Here is a 12314-nt window from a genome sequence, read left to right as displayed (position 1 = left end):
AGGTAAGAAAGGAAAGGAAAAATTATGACAAAAGGAAAAAATGGAAACAAAGTCTATGTAAATTCAGAAGGGTGGAGAGGTGAAGGGTGCACAAGTAATGGGGAAAAATTAAGAACCAAGATACATCATGTACAGGTACAAGCACCCAATGACAAATGTAAACATGTTGTATACTTAGAATGTACCAATAAAAGAATTCATGCAAAACAAAAATTGCGACTCTCTGTTACTCCAACATATGGCTAGATCTTGGTCTACAAAGGTTATTGATTGATTTTATCTTCCTCGGCTCAAAAAAGTAGTTTCCAAACTGCTGGGAGACAACCCTGCTTTGTCTTTGTCCTTGAAACCTAGAAAAGAATGGCTTGAACATTTAAGTATACTAAAAGTTTAGATGTGGGCTAGATATCAATATTTTTAAAATATCTGCTCAAACTAGAAAGCCAGTAAGAGAGATAAGAGGGTCCAGAGGAAGGGGCTTTCTGGTCACCAACCCTCTAGCTGCTCCTAGCCCAGAGGAAAGGGCTTTTGGGCCACCATCCTTCCCGCTACTCCCGGCCTGGAGGTAGGGGCTTCTCAGCTGCTGTCCCACTGCTCCTGGCCCAGAAGAAGGGGCTTCCAGGGCACCATCCCTCCCACTGCTCCCAGGCCAGAGGAAAGGGCTTTGGGGCTGCCTTCTGTCCCGACACTCCCAGCCCAGAGGAAGGGGCTTCTGAGCCATCATCCCTACAGCCACTCCCAGCCACTGTCCCACCTCTCCCAGCTCAGAGGGGGTGATCCGCACTGGGGCCAACAACAACACACCCGCTCCGCCAGTCAAAATGAGAAAACACTTAAATAAGTCTCAAAACCAGACTTTGAGATCACCTACAGCAACCCCAAAGGGAAACGAGATGGAATACCCTGGTACTCAACCACCTGGACCCACTGAAATGGCAACAAAAAGGGATCTGGAAAAAATGAAATCAGAAATAATTTCTCAGATAACAGGAGAAATTGTGCTCCTAGTGCAAAATATGATTAACAAATCAAGAGAGGAGCTGAGGAACATGATGGAATCCCAATATAGGAAACAAATGGAATCCATAAAACAGATGCAAATAGATTTCCAGGACATGAAAAACTCCATTGAAAGTCTACATAGCAGAATGAGCCTATGTGAGGACAGAATTTCAGATATAGAAGATAAGATTGCAATTAATGACCAGGAAAAGAAAAATTGCTTCAAAATTATAAGGGAATACGAGAAATCAACCCAGCAGCTGCTAGATGATGCAAAGAAGAATAACATAAGACTGATTGGAGTCAATGAAGAAACAGGAGGGAGTGCAGATGACATAAAAATGTCTTCAGAGAAATAATGGCAGAAAACTTCCCAAGGAGAGGAAAAGAGCTTGACATACAGATAAGTGAGGCATATAAGACTCCAAATAGCCTTGATCAAAAAAAATCTACACATAGGCATAAAATTATTAAGACTCCAAAAACTCAACAGAAGAACAAAGTTCTACAAGCAGTCAGAGAAAAGAAATAAATCACATACAAAGGAAAGCCCATCACAATCACAGCAGACTTCTCAACACAAACCATCAAGGCAAGAAGAGCTTGGAGTGACATATTCCAAGCCCTAAAAGAAAACAGCCTCCAACCCAGATTGATGTACCTTGCAAAACTATCTTTCAAAATGGATGGAGAAATAAGATACTTTCATGACAAAGAGCACCTTAGGAACTTCGTGAATACCAAACCAGCACTCCAAAGAATTTTACACAATATCCTAGGAACACACATTGAGGATCACAAGCTCAGGAAGCAAAGAAGAATGAACCCATCTGGCATGACAAGAAATTAAATGTAAAGGGGGAGAACCCAACAAAAAGAAAAAGTCATGGCAATGACAAGTCAATACGTTTCAGTTATAACCATCAACGTTAATGGTCTCAATACACCAATCAAAAGAAATAGACTGGCAGAATGGGTCAAGAAGCAAAATCCAACAATATGCTGCATACAAGAAATACACTTAATTCAAAAGGAAACTCATAGACTGAAAGTTAAAGGGTGGAAAACAATACTGCATGCAACAGGAACCCGAAAAAAAGCAGGAGTAGCTATCTTCTTTGCAGATCAAGTAGATTTCAAACCAACACTGATTAAGAGAGATGAAGAAGGACACTATATCCTTGTAAAGGGAAGAATCCAAGAGGAAGAGATGATAATCATAAATATCTAGGCACCAAACACTAGTGCACCCAACTATATAAAACAAATACTAATGGACATGAAAAGGCATATATCCACTAATATAATTGTAGTTGGGGATCTCAACACCCCACTGTCACAAAAAGATTGATCAACTAGACTAAAAATAAATAATGAAATACTAGAACTCAATTGAACTCTTGAACAAATGAACTTAACAGATGTTTACAGAGTCTTCCACCCCACAAAATCAGAATACACATTCTTCTCAGCTGCACATGGGTCATTCTTCAAAATAGACCACATACTCACACATAGAACATGTTTAAGTAAGTACAAAGGAATTGAAGTTATCCCCTGTATATTATCAGACCATAGTGTGATGAAATTGGAGATCCATAGCAAAAGAAACTCAAAAAATTTCATAAACACTTGGAAATTGAACAACACACTTCTGAATAACCAATGGGTCATAGAGGAAGTTAAGAAGAAATCAGACAACTCCTTCCATTAAATGACAATGACAATACAACATGTCAGAATCTATGGGACACAATGAAAGCAATCTTATGAGGGAAACTCGTAGCAGTGAATATGCATATTAGGAAAACAGAATGAGGCCAACTATACAACCTGATGCTGAACCTCAAGCTCCTAGAAAAAGAAGAGCAGGACAACCCCAAAGCTCATACAAGGGAGGAAATTATAAAGATCAGAGGAGAAATTAATGCAGTTGAGACTAAGAGAATGATACAACAACTCAATGAAGCCAAGAGTTGTTTCTTCAAAAGAGTCAACAAAATTGACAAACCCTTAGCCAACCCTATCAGAAAAAGGAAAGAAAAGGCCCAAATCCATGCAATTAGGAATTAAAAGGGTGAAATTACAACAGACCCAACAGAAATCCAGAGGATCATCAATACCTACTTCCAGAACCTATACACCAATAAGATGGGCAACACAGAAGAAATGGACAGATTCCTAGACACATACGAACTACAAAAGTTGAATGAAGAAGACCTAAAAATTCTGAACAACTCAATATCAACCAATGAAATTGAAAATGTAATTAAAAACTTATCAACAAAGAAAAGCCCAGGCCCTGATGGCTTTACTGCTGCATTCTACAAGACATTTACAGAGGAACTACAACCACTACTGTTTAAACTCTTCAATGAAATTGAAAGGGAAGCAATACTCCCAAATTCATTCCTGGAAGCAAGCATCACCTTGATCCTCAAAGCAGAGAAAGACTCAACCGAAAAGGAGAACTATAGGCCAATCTCACTAATGAACATAGATGCAAAAATCCTTAATAAGATAATGGCAAATAGAATGCAGAAGATCATCATGAAGATCATATACCCTGATCAAATGGGATTCATCCCAGGGATGCAGGGATGGTTCAACATACGTAAATCAATCAATGCAATACACTATATCAATAGAGCCAAGGACAAAAACCACATGATTATCTCCATAGAGGCAGAAAAAGCATTTGACAAAATCCAACATGCATTTATGATAAAAACCCTACAAATATTGGAATATATGGTCTCTACCTCAAACTGATAAAAGCCATCTATGAAAAACCAATAGCTAATATCATACTAAATGATCAAAAACTGAAATCCTTCACACTAAAATCAGGACCAAGACAAGGATGTCCACTATCACCACTCTTGTTCAATATAGTTCTGGAAACAGTAGCCTTGGCAAATAGGCAAGAGAAAGAAATAAAAGGAATAAAGATAGGAAATGAAAAAGTCAAACTGTCATTATTGCCAGATGACATGATACTGTATATACAAGAGCCTAAGAACTCCACCAAAAGTCTTCTAGACTTAATAACCAAATTCAGTCAAGTAGCTGGTTACAAGGTCAACACACAAAAATTAATATATTTCCTCTACACGAATGTCAGACTCACTGAGAGAGAAATAGGACAAATAATGCCTTTCATAATAGCATCCAAAAAACTGAAATACCTAGGAATCAACCTAATAAAAGAAATCAAAGACCTCATCTCTGAAAACTATAGCACTCTGAAAAGAGAGATTAAAGATGATATCAGAAAATGGACAAACATCCCCTGCTCCTGGGTAGGAAGGATTAATATAGTGAAAATGGTCATACTTCCAAAACTGCTATATAGATTCGATGCAATTCCAATTGAGATCCCAGCAGCATACTTCATGGACCTTGAGAAAACAATCCAAAAATTCATTTGGAACAAGAAGAGACCCAGAATAGCAAAAGCAATTCTAGGTAACAAAGACATGGCAGGGGGTATCACAATCCCAAATGTACAACTCTACTACAAAGCTACTGTGATAAAAACAGCATGGTACTGGCAAAGAACCAGACCTGAGGACCAGTGGAACACATTAGAAGATGCAGAAACAGCACCAGACACACTCAGCCATCTTATCTTTGATAAAGGAGCCAAACACATTCACTGGAGGAAAGATAGCCTCTTTAATAAATGGTGCTGGAAAAATTGGGTTTCAACTTGCTAAAGATTAAAACCAGACCTATATCTCTCGCCATGCACTAAACTAAAATTGAAATGGATTAAAGATTTAAATATTAAAATAGAAATGCTGAACCACTTGGAACAGAGGTTAGGTAGAACTCTTGATGACATTGGTGTAGGAAAAGATTTCATGAATAAAACCTCAGTTGCCCGTGAACTAGCACAAACAATCAACAAGTGAGATCTCTTCTTATTAAAAAGCTTCTGCACAGCAAGAGAAACCACCAGCTATGTGAAGAGACAACCAACAATGTGGGAAAAAATCTTCACCTGCTTTTCCTCAGACAAAGGTCTACTATTTTGAATCTATAGAGAACTTAAAAAGGTCAGACCTCCCAAATTTCAAGACCCAATCCAAAAATGGGCATCTGAAATGAACAGACATTTCTCAGACAAAGAAGTAGAAATAGCAAATAAATACATGAAAAAATGTTCAACATTACCGATCATTTGAGAGATGCAAATGAAAACAATTCTGAGATTCCACCTCACTCCAGAAAGAATGGCTGCTATCATGAAATCAACCAATAACAAATGCTGGCTGGGAGGTGGGGAAAGAGGAACCCTGCTCCACTGCTGGTGGGAGTGTAGACTGGTGCAACCACTGTGGAAATCAGTATGGAGATACCTCAAAGAACTAGGACTGGAAGTCCCATTTGACCCTGCTATTCCACTGCTGGGGATCTTCCCCAAAGACTTAAAAGAATCATACCACAGTGATATATGTGCACCCATGTTCATAGCAGCACAGTTTGTCATAGCTAAAACTTGGAAACAGCCCAAATGTCCATCAACTGGAGACTGGATCAAGGAAATGTGGGTTTTTTATAAAATGGAGTACTACTCAGCCATCAAAAATGAGAATTTAGAGACATTTATAGCTAAGTGAATGCACACTGAGGCGATACTCGTAAGTGAAATAAATAGGGCACACATGTATAAATACTGAATAGTTTCTCTAGTGTGAGAAACTGAAAGTATAAATAAGGACTAAAATGTATAATAGGTAATGTGAAATAGGAAGAAAGGGGCAAAGGGGAAGGAAGTGGGAGGGCTAGGGGAAAGGATAGAAGGGAATGGGATTAATATGAGAAAATGGAAAAATAGGAACAAAATCTTTGTAAATAGGGAGGACTGGAGGGGTTGAAGGGAGGGCTGGGCAAGGGTGAAAAATAAGAACCAAGAGAGACTATGTAAAGGTGCAAATTTCCAACGATGAATGTCATTATATTGTATACCTAAAATGTACCAATAATTAGAATGAATAATTGATAATGTAAAATAGGAAGAAAAGCTCCAAAGGGGTAGGGGTAGTGGGAGGGGCAGTGGAAAGGAAAGGAGGGAAAGGAAAAATGTTTAGAAATGGAAAAAATGGAAATAAAGTCTTTGTAAATAGGGAAGGATGGAGGGGTGAAGGGAGGGTTAGGAATGGGGAAACAATAAGAACCAAGATGCATTATGTAAAGGTACAATTCCCAATGAGAAATGTAATTGTGTTGCATACCTACAATGTACCAATAAAAGAATTTAACAACAACAATAACAAAAAAAGTCCCTGTGGTGCTATTTGCATCTACATAGGCTGGAGAAAGAAGTAAGGCCATGAAGGGTTAGAAAAATTACCTAAAATGAATCCATAATGTCACCCACTGCATATCATTACGTTACTATTCAAGGCTTCCTCATCGCTATTTTCCATTGACATCTTTTAAATTTTCATTTTATTTTTAATTGACAAGTAATTGTATCCATTTATTGAGTAAAATGTGAAATTACAATATATGTATACATTGTTAAATTATTAAAACAGGATAATTAACATCAAAAAGAGAGATAAGCGGCCCCCACATGTTATGAATTCAGTTCCTCTGATCTGAATTCAGCACCCTGGAAAGATGGCAGAACTTCCTATAGCAAAATTCTGTGGTCAAAAGGCTTCATGTGAGGGAGAAAGGCACCTAAGCTCAACACTGTACAAGACTGACAGAGAAATAACAATATTGTCAAATTCAAGAACCATGTGCACTTGGACAGTTTCATCCATGTCGACCATTGTGGTCAAATGAGCAGAGGACCTATGCTGTATTTTCAGGATGTAGCTGCCCTTAGAGATACTAGTGACCTTTGAAAGGGAAAGAATTCTACAAAACAAGAGGTGGTAAATTTCTCATTTATTATGGCAAATAGGGGTTAGAATCAGGTTTAATTTCACTTGGAACAAATGAAAAAAGTTTAAAATTCTTGGACATGAATAAACTAAAACCTTTTCCATATATATATTCTTGAAATTCTGAAGTTTAAATATTTGGTATGGTTTCATCCTCAGTATCTAAGCAAAGATTTTCTTCTCTTTTCTCTAGTTCATACACACCAATGTGCACACATACCCAATAGAAGAAAAGAATGAAAAAAGGAAAATTAACAAAGCTGGAATGATTTTTGGTGGCAGTGCAAAAATGAATACAACTTTTGCAAGTAATAAAATCAAATGTTTAGTTTAGCAGGAGTGTGTTGTGTATCTAATTTTTCCATTAAGATTTTCATAGATGGAGACCTGATAATCACTTTTGCAGTGAATTCTGAGGAGGTGCACTTGCTTGGTTGAAGGGGAAGAAAATGAATATGTGCATTTAAATTTGTATGATTACATTTTTAGTGAAGAGAAGAGAATGACTGTAGTTTTTTGACTGCTTTAATGCAATTGGTTTCACTTAGAGAAGATGACATGTTGAAATGTGATGAGGAAAAATGTGCAGAATGGTTCCCCGGTAATTGGAATTCAAGGAACAATAACGCTGGGCATTGTTGAATCTTTTACAGTTTTTTTTTTTAAAGAAAGGTCTCCTTCTATCTTTCTGGGAAAAAATGCACATATTATAGAACATCATGATCTTACCCAACAGTAAAAAGGCACATTAAAAATTATTTCACCTGAGTGCATTTGTATTTGAATCAAGCATATGCTAAAGTTTATGCAACCTCTAACTGCACGGTTTTTTCTCCCCACTTGCTCTTGTTACATAAAATAGCAGGATTTTAGAGCTGAATGCTCTATCATAAGAGTGATTTCACATCCAATTCTCATTTTGGAGATGGAGAAATAAAGGCTTGGACAAGTACCTATGGATATACAAACAATTGGTGACAAAGTAGGACACAGCTCAAGGCTCCTGATTCTCTGTCTTGTGCAGCCAGAGTAGAGATTGTCTTAGCAATGGGGGAGAATAGAGCAGGTAAATGGAGAAAGAACTTCAGAAACTGCGCACCAATAATCTTGGGGAAATATCAAGAAGAGTTGAACAAGAGAGACAACTGAAGAGAGGTCATTGACGGAGCAAACAGATCCACCGATGAACTTTTGAGTCCAGATTCTTTTGCAGTACGATCAGAAACCATGTAAAACTAACTTGAGCTAAAGGAAAAATTTACATCCTTATGTAACCAAGAAGCAAGGGTCTTGGACTGAGTTGGCCCTAGATGCCCAAATCATCACCAGTGCTTTCTCTCCAGCTTTATTGTTTTGCTTTCTGTGTTGATTTAATCATTTCCATATGTAGTATCTTCCAGGCAGTGAGGAGGAATGTCAACTGTAATTCCATATGCATACACTTGCAATTTCAGGAAACTCAGCTAAAAATGGAACCTATCATCCAAGTTTCAAACAGAAATTACAGGGCAGAACATTAATTTCTCCTGCTTAGGTCATTTGCCAAATGTGACACCACAGAAACTGGTTAGTGTGATTGACTAGATTCAGGTTACATTTCAAGCTCATAGCTGATGTGATACAGAAGGATTTTGTGATTCACTGATAATCTGGGAGCACAGAAAAAAAGTGCCTTGAAAGGAAGGGAATATATAGTTGGAAGAAACAATGAAAGTAAAACAATAGTTTGAGTTTTCTCTTACTGATCAAAAATCATATAAGCTTCTGGACTAACATTCAATTCCACACAGTAAATTACAAGCATCCATGTACAATTAAAATTATGTTCAACACTTCTTAAGAGGTTGTAGCCCAAAGTCAGTACCAGATGCTGCATACTGAGCTCATGCAATGAAAATTTAGTTTCCAAGCAAATGGATTTTTGTTCTATGCCTATTGAAATCCTCTTTCCATATTCTGTAGTCTATGAATGAAACAGGTGATTAATTTCATCATCTAAAAGATACCAATTTAAAAACTGAATGAAAATAAGATAACAGCCCCAGCATTACTCTTTAGAAAACAGAGACATAGAAATAAATATTGGGCAGCCTTTGGTCCAAAGCACATGCCTCATACTTCTCACAAGAAAAGTAACACCCTCTGTTCTAATGAGGGAAATAAGTTCTTTGGTGACCCAGACTGGTTGTCTTGCTTTTATTGTCTGGCACCTTTACCTCCAGAGAGAACTCTGACAACAACTTACATCCCTAGGTTTTATCACTTCCAGAGTTCATTTCCTATAGGTATAATTATAGGGATCTTTGGGTTGCCTTACAAACTGAGAAAACTATATATATCCCTATTTGGAAAGACTGTGATTTTCTGACAATATCACTATTTTAAAACCCCAGTCAACTTCAAGACTTTTATGTTCCTGAGACCCCCAGTAACTAAGATAGAGACATATTTAAATATATGATCGATGTATATTGATCTCAATTTAGTAGATTGTTCCTCATAGCTAATGAGTACCAGGGGGCACATCCCAGAAAACTTGTTCAGGACTAAAACCCTTATTCTTCCTGCTGGTAGAAGCACCACCTTTCACCTGAATTCCTCTTTAGAACTTGCCTTCAGCTGAAGAGAGTTGGCTTTCCAAAATTTTATCCCTTATCTTGACAATGACTGGTCAAGGAAGTCCTCATCCCTCTTGTCCAAACTCACAACTCTGCAGCACCAACTTAATTTCATAAGTCACATAGCACTGTCTGATGGTTTGTTGGTTTTGTTGGTTTTGTGTGATAGTTTTGTTACTGTATCACTCTGCTCAGTCCTGCTGCCTTCATTCCTCCACAGGTGTGAATTCTGATGCATCCCAACAATAAGCTTCCTGTTTGCAAATACCTATGTCATTATATTCTTCTCAGAGAACTCAAACCATAACAAGTGGCTCCAGGAGTAGTAGAAGAGAAGAGTCTCTACAATAACACTTTGTACATAAGCTGGACAACCTGCAGGCTGATAGGCCAAGAGGGTTCCATGAATGGTGATTGAAGCATGGATCCCCCTTGCCATTTAATGATAAAATGTTGGACCAAACACTTCCAAGTGACTAACTGGGACAGAATGTTGGGGAAAGAGACAACACTAATACGTGCAGTTTATCAGATGATTAAGAAATATTTGAGAATTAGTAATTTTGAGGACTATGGAGCTGAATGGATGTTGCTGTGGGCAATGAACACTTAGAAGATAGATTTTTAAAAATCTGAAGATGATTGATGTCCAACCAAAGACTAAGGCCAGAAGATCTCCTTGAAGGCATGTAAAGAGACTCTTATATTGTACAATTTGGAAGAACAGAGGCTCAGGCTCACACCAAATATTTAACTATAATAATAATGGGATTCAAGGGTTGATTGAATTTTCCACCTTAATGGGTCTGCTATCACAGCGGGGCTGTTGTTGGATTGAATAGTCTCTGAGAAAGTTAAAAGCTACCCAATTTTGATAGGACCTAGCATCAGTCAAGGTCCCCCCAGAAAAAATCACACCAACAATATATGCATACATACATTCCTCGTTGTGTATGTGTATACATGTATCATTCAGAGACACATACATATGCATATATTCAAATATATGTGGATACATGTTAATGTATACATGATTTATCACAAAGAATTGACTTACATAACTGTGGCAGATGGCTATGCAAGTCTGAAATCCTCAGGGCCCTAAAGGGCCAGGCTGGAAATTCTTTGGCAGGAACTAAATCTACTGTCCACAGGTGGAATTTTTTTTTCAGGGAAATCTTAGCCCCACTCTTAAGGATTTTATTTTTAACTGATTTTGGTTACTCTCATCCAGATTATTTAGTATGAATTCCCTAAAAGCAACTTATTGTAGATATTAATCCTGTCTACAAAATACCTGCGCACCAACATCTGTATTAGCATTTGGCTGCATAACTGGAGATTATAGTCAACCAGAGCTAACACATAAACTGACCCACACAGGCTAAGGACAGGAAAGGGATCAGCTTCAGCTCTGGGCTGAGCACAGTCACATTTATCTTCTCCAAGCTTCTGCTTAGCATCTCACAAGGCTACAATCAGGGGATTCCCTACAGTGGGGAAAGACATAAGGAGTGATGGGGAGACTTAAAAGGAGAATACAGCAATGAATGGCCTCAAGAAATGGAAGAGAGGGGCTACACACACCATTGTTGAGTTTTCCATTTGGTGAACCTGTGCCTCTCATTTCCATACCTCTAGGCTCTAAACTATAAGTTCAGTGTTTCATACATAGAGAATAATTCTACCAAAAATCACTGCTAAAGTCCCACTGAACGTAAGTGACCGCAGCTTTAAGGTCACTTCTGACTCTTATTAACAAGAGAACAGCAGACAAAGAGAAGAGATAACATCCTGAGAGAAGAAATGACATTGATCCTCAGAAATTGCTCTTCTCTGGCAGAGAAGAACATGTGAATTCCCCAGAGGACCAAACTAGTATCTACCCGCCTTGCTCAATTATAACATTGTATAGAAAATCACAATGGCAAAGATCCAAGAAAAGTGTGGCCACCAGAGGACCAGGAATATAGGTCTGGTCAATCCACTAGGTAAAGTACTTGGACCACCACAGTGATGTTTGGAGATGAGGAGAAACTTGAACTAGTGGTATAGGAAAGACAAACTTTGCTCACATCCCATTCCTGAGGCTGGGTGCAGCAGCCGAGGTCTACCCACGAACCTCCCTCTTGTAATGAGGGTTGAAGTGAGGAATACCACAGGGCCCCAACTGTAGTTCACCCTTGCACAGTTTGATTCTGCATGGCTCAAGCATTGCAGTGGCAGCTTGTTCGGGATGCAGGGGTTTCTTCTTTAAATGGAAACTAGTTACTTTTAGAGACTTAAAGAAAATGTGAATATAGCTCTGAAAATTTTGACTATAAAGACTGTCCAATTTGGCCTTGTATAATCTTACAACCACAAATTCACCCATTCATTGTGGTTGCTAATGATTTGTCCTACTTCTGGAAAACAGTACTTTAATTAAAAATCTGTATTTGATTTGGTATCTGCTAGCTACCAGTCATTGTTTCCTGCATTTAACTCTGTCATGATATCTCATTCTAGCTACAAGGACATAATCACTCCTGCCTGATCACACTACCATTATCCTTTGTACTATTTGGTCCTTGTGATTATTGGATGATCCAAGTGGACCCAATTAATGACTTTCATAGGGTTTAAGATATATACTAGTCAGCTTTCCATTACTATAACAAATACCTAATATAATTAACTTATAATGAGAAAAGGTTTATTTTGGCTCAGGGATTTCACGGTTGCAGTCCAGGATCCAATAAAAATACTGTGTTTAGGCATCTGGTGGAGGTGCCAGATGGCAATGACAGAG

The sequence above is a fragment of the Heterocephalus glaber genome, unplaced genomic scaffold, assembly GCF_053883595.1.
Source record: "Heterocephalus glaber isolate CG9 unplaced genomic scaffold, H.glaber_assembly_v1.0 deba00000347, whole genome shotgun sequence".
NCBI classification, from domain to species: Eukaryota; Metazoa; Chordata; class Mammalia; order Rodentia; family Bathyergidae; genus Heterocephalus; species Heterocephalus glaber.
Note: the sequence above shows the minus strand (reverse complement) of the source record.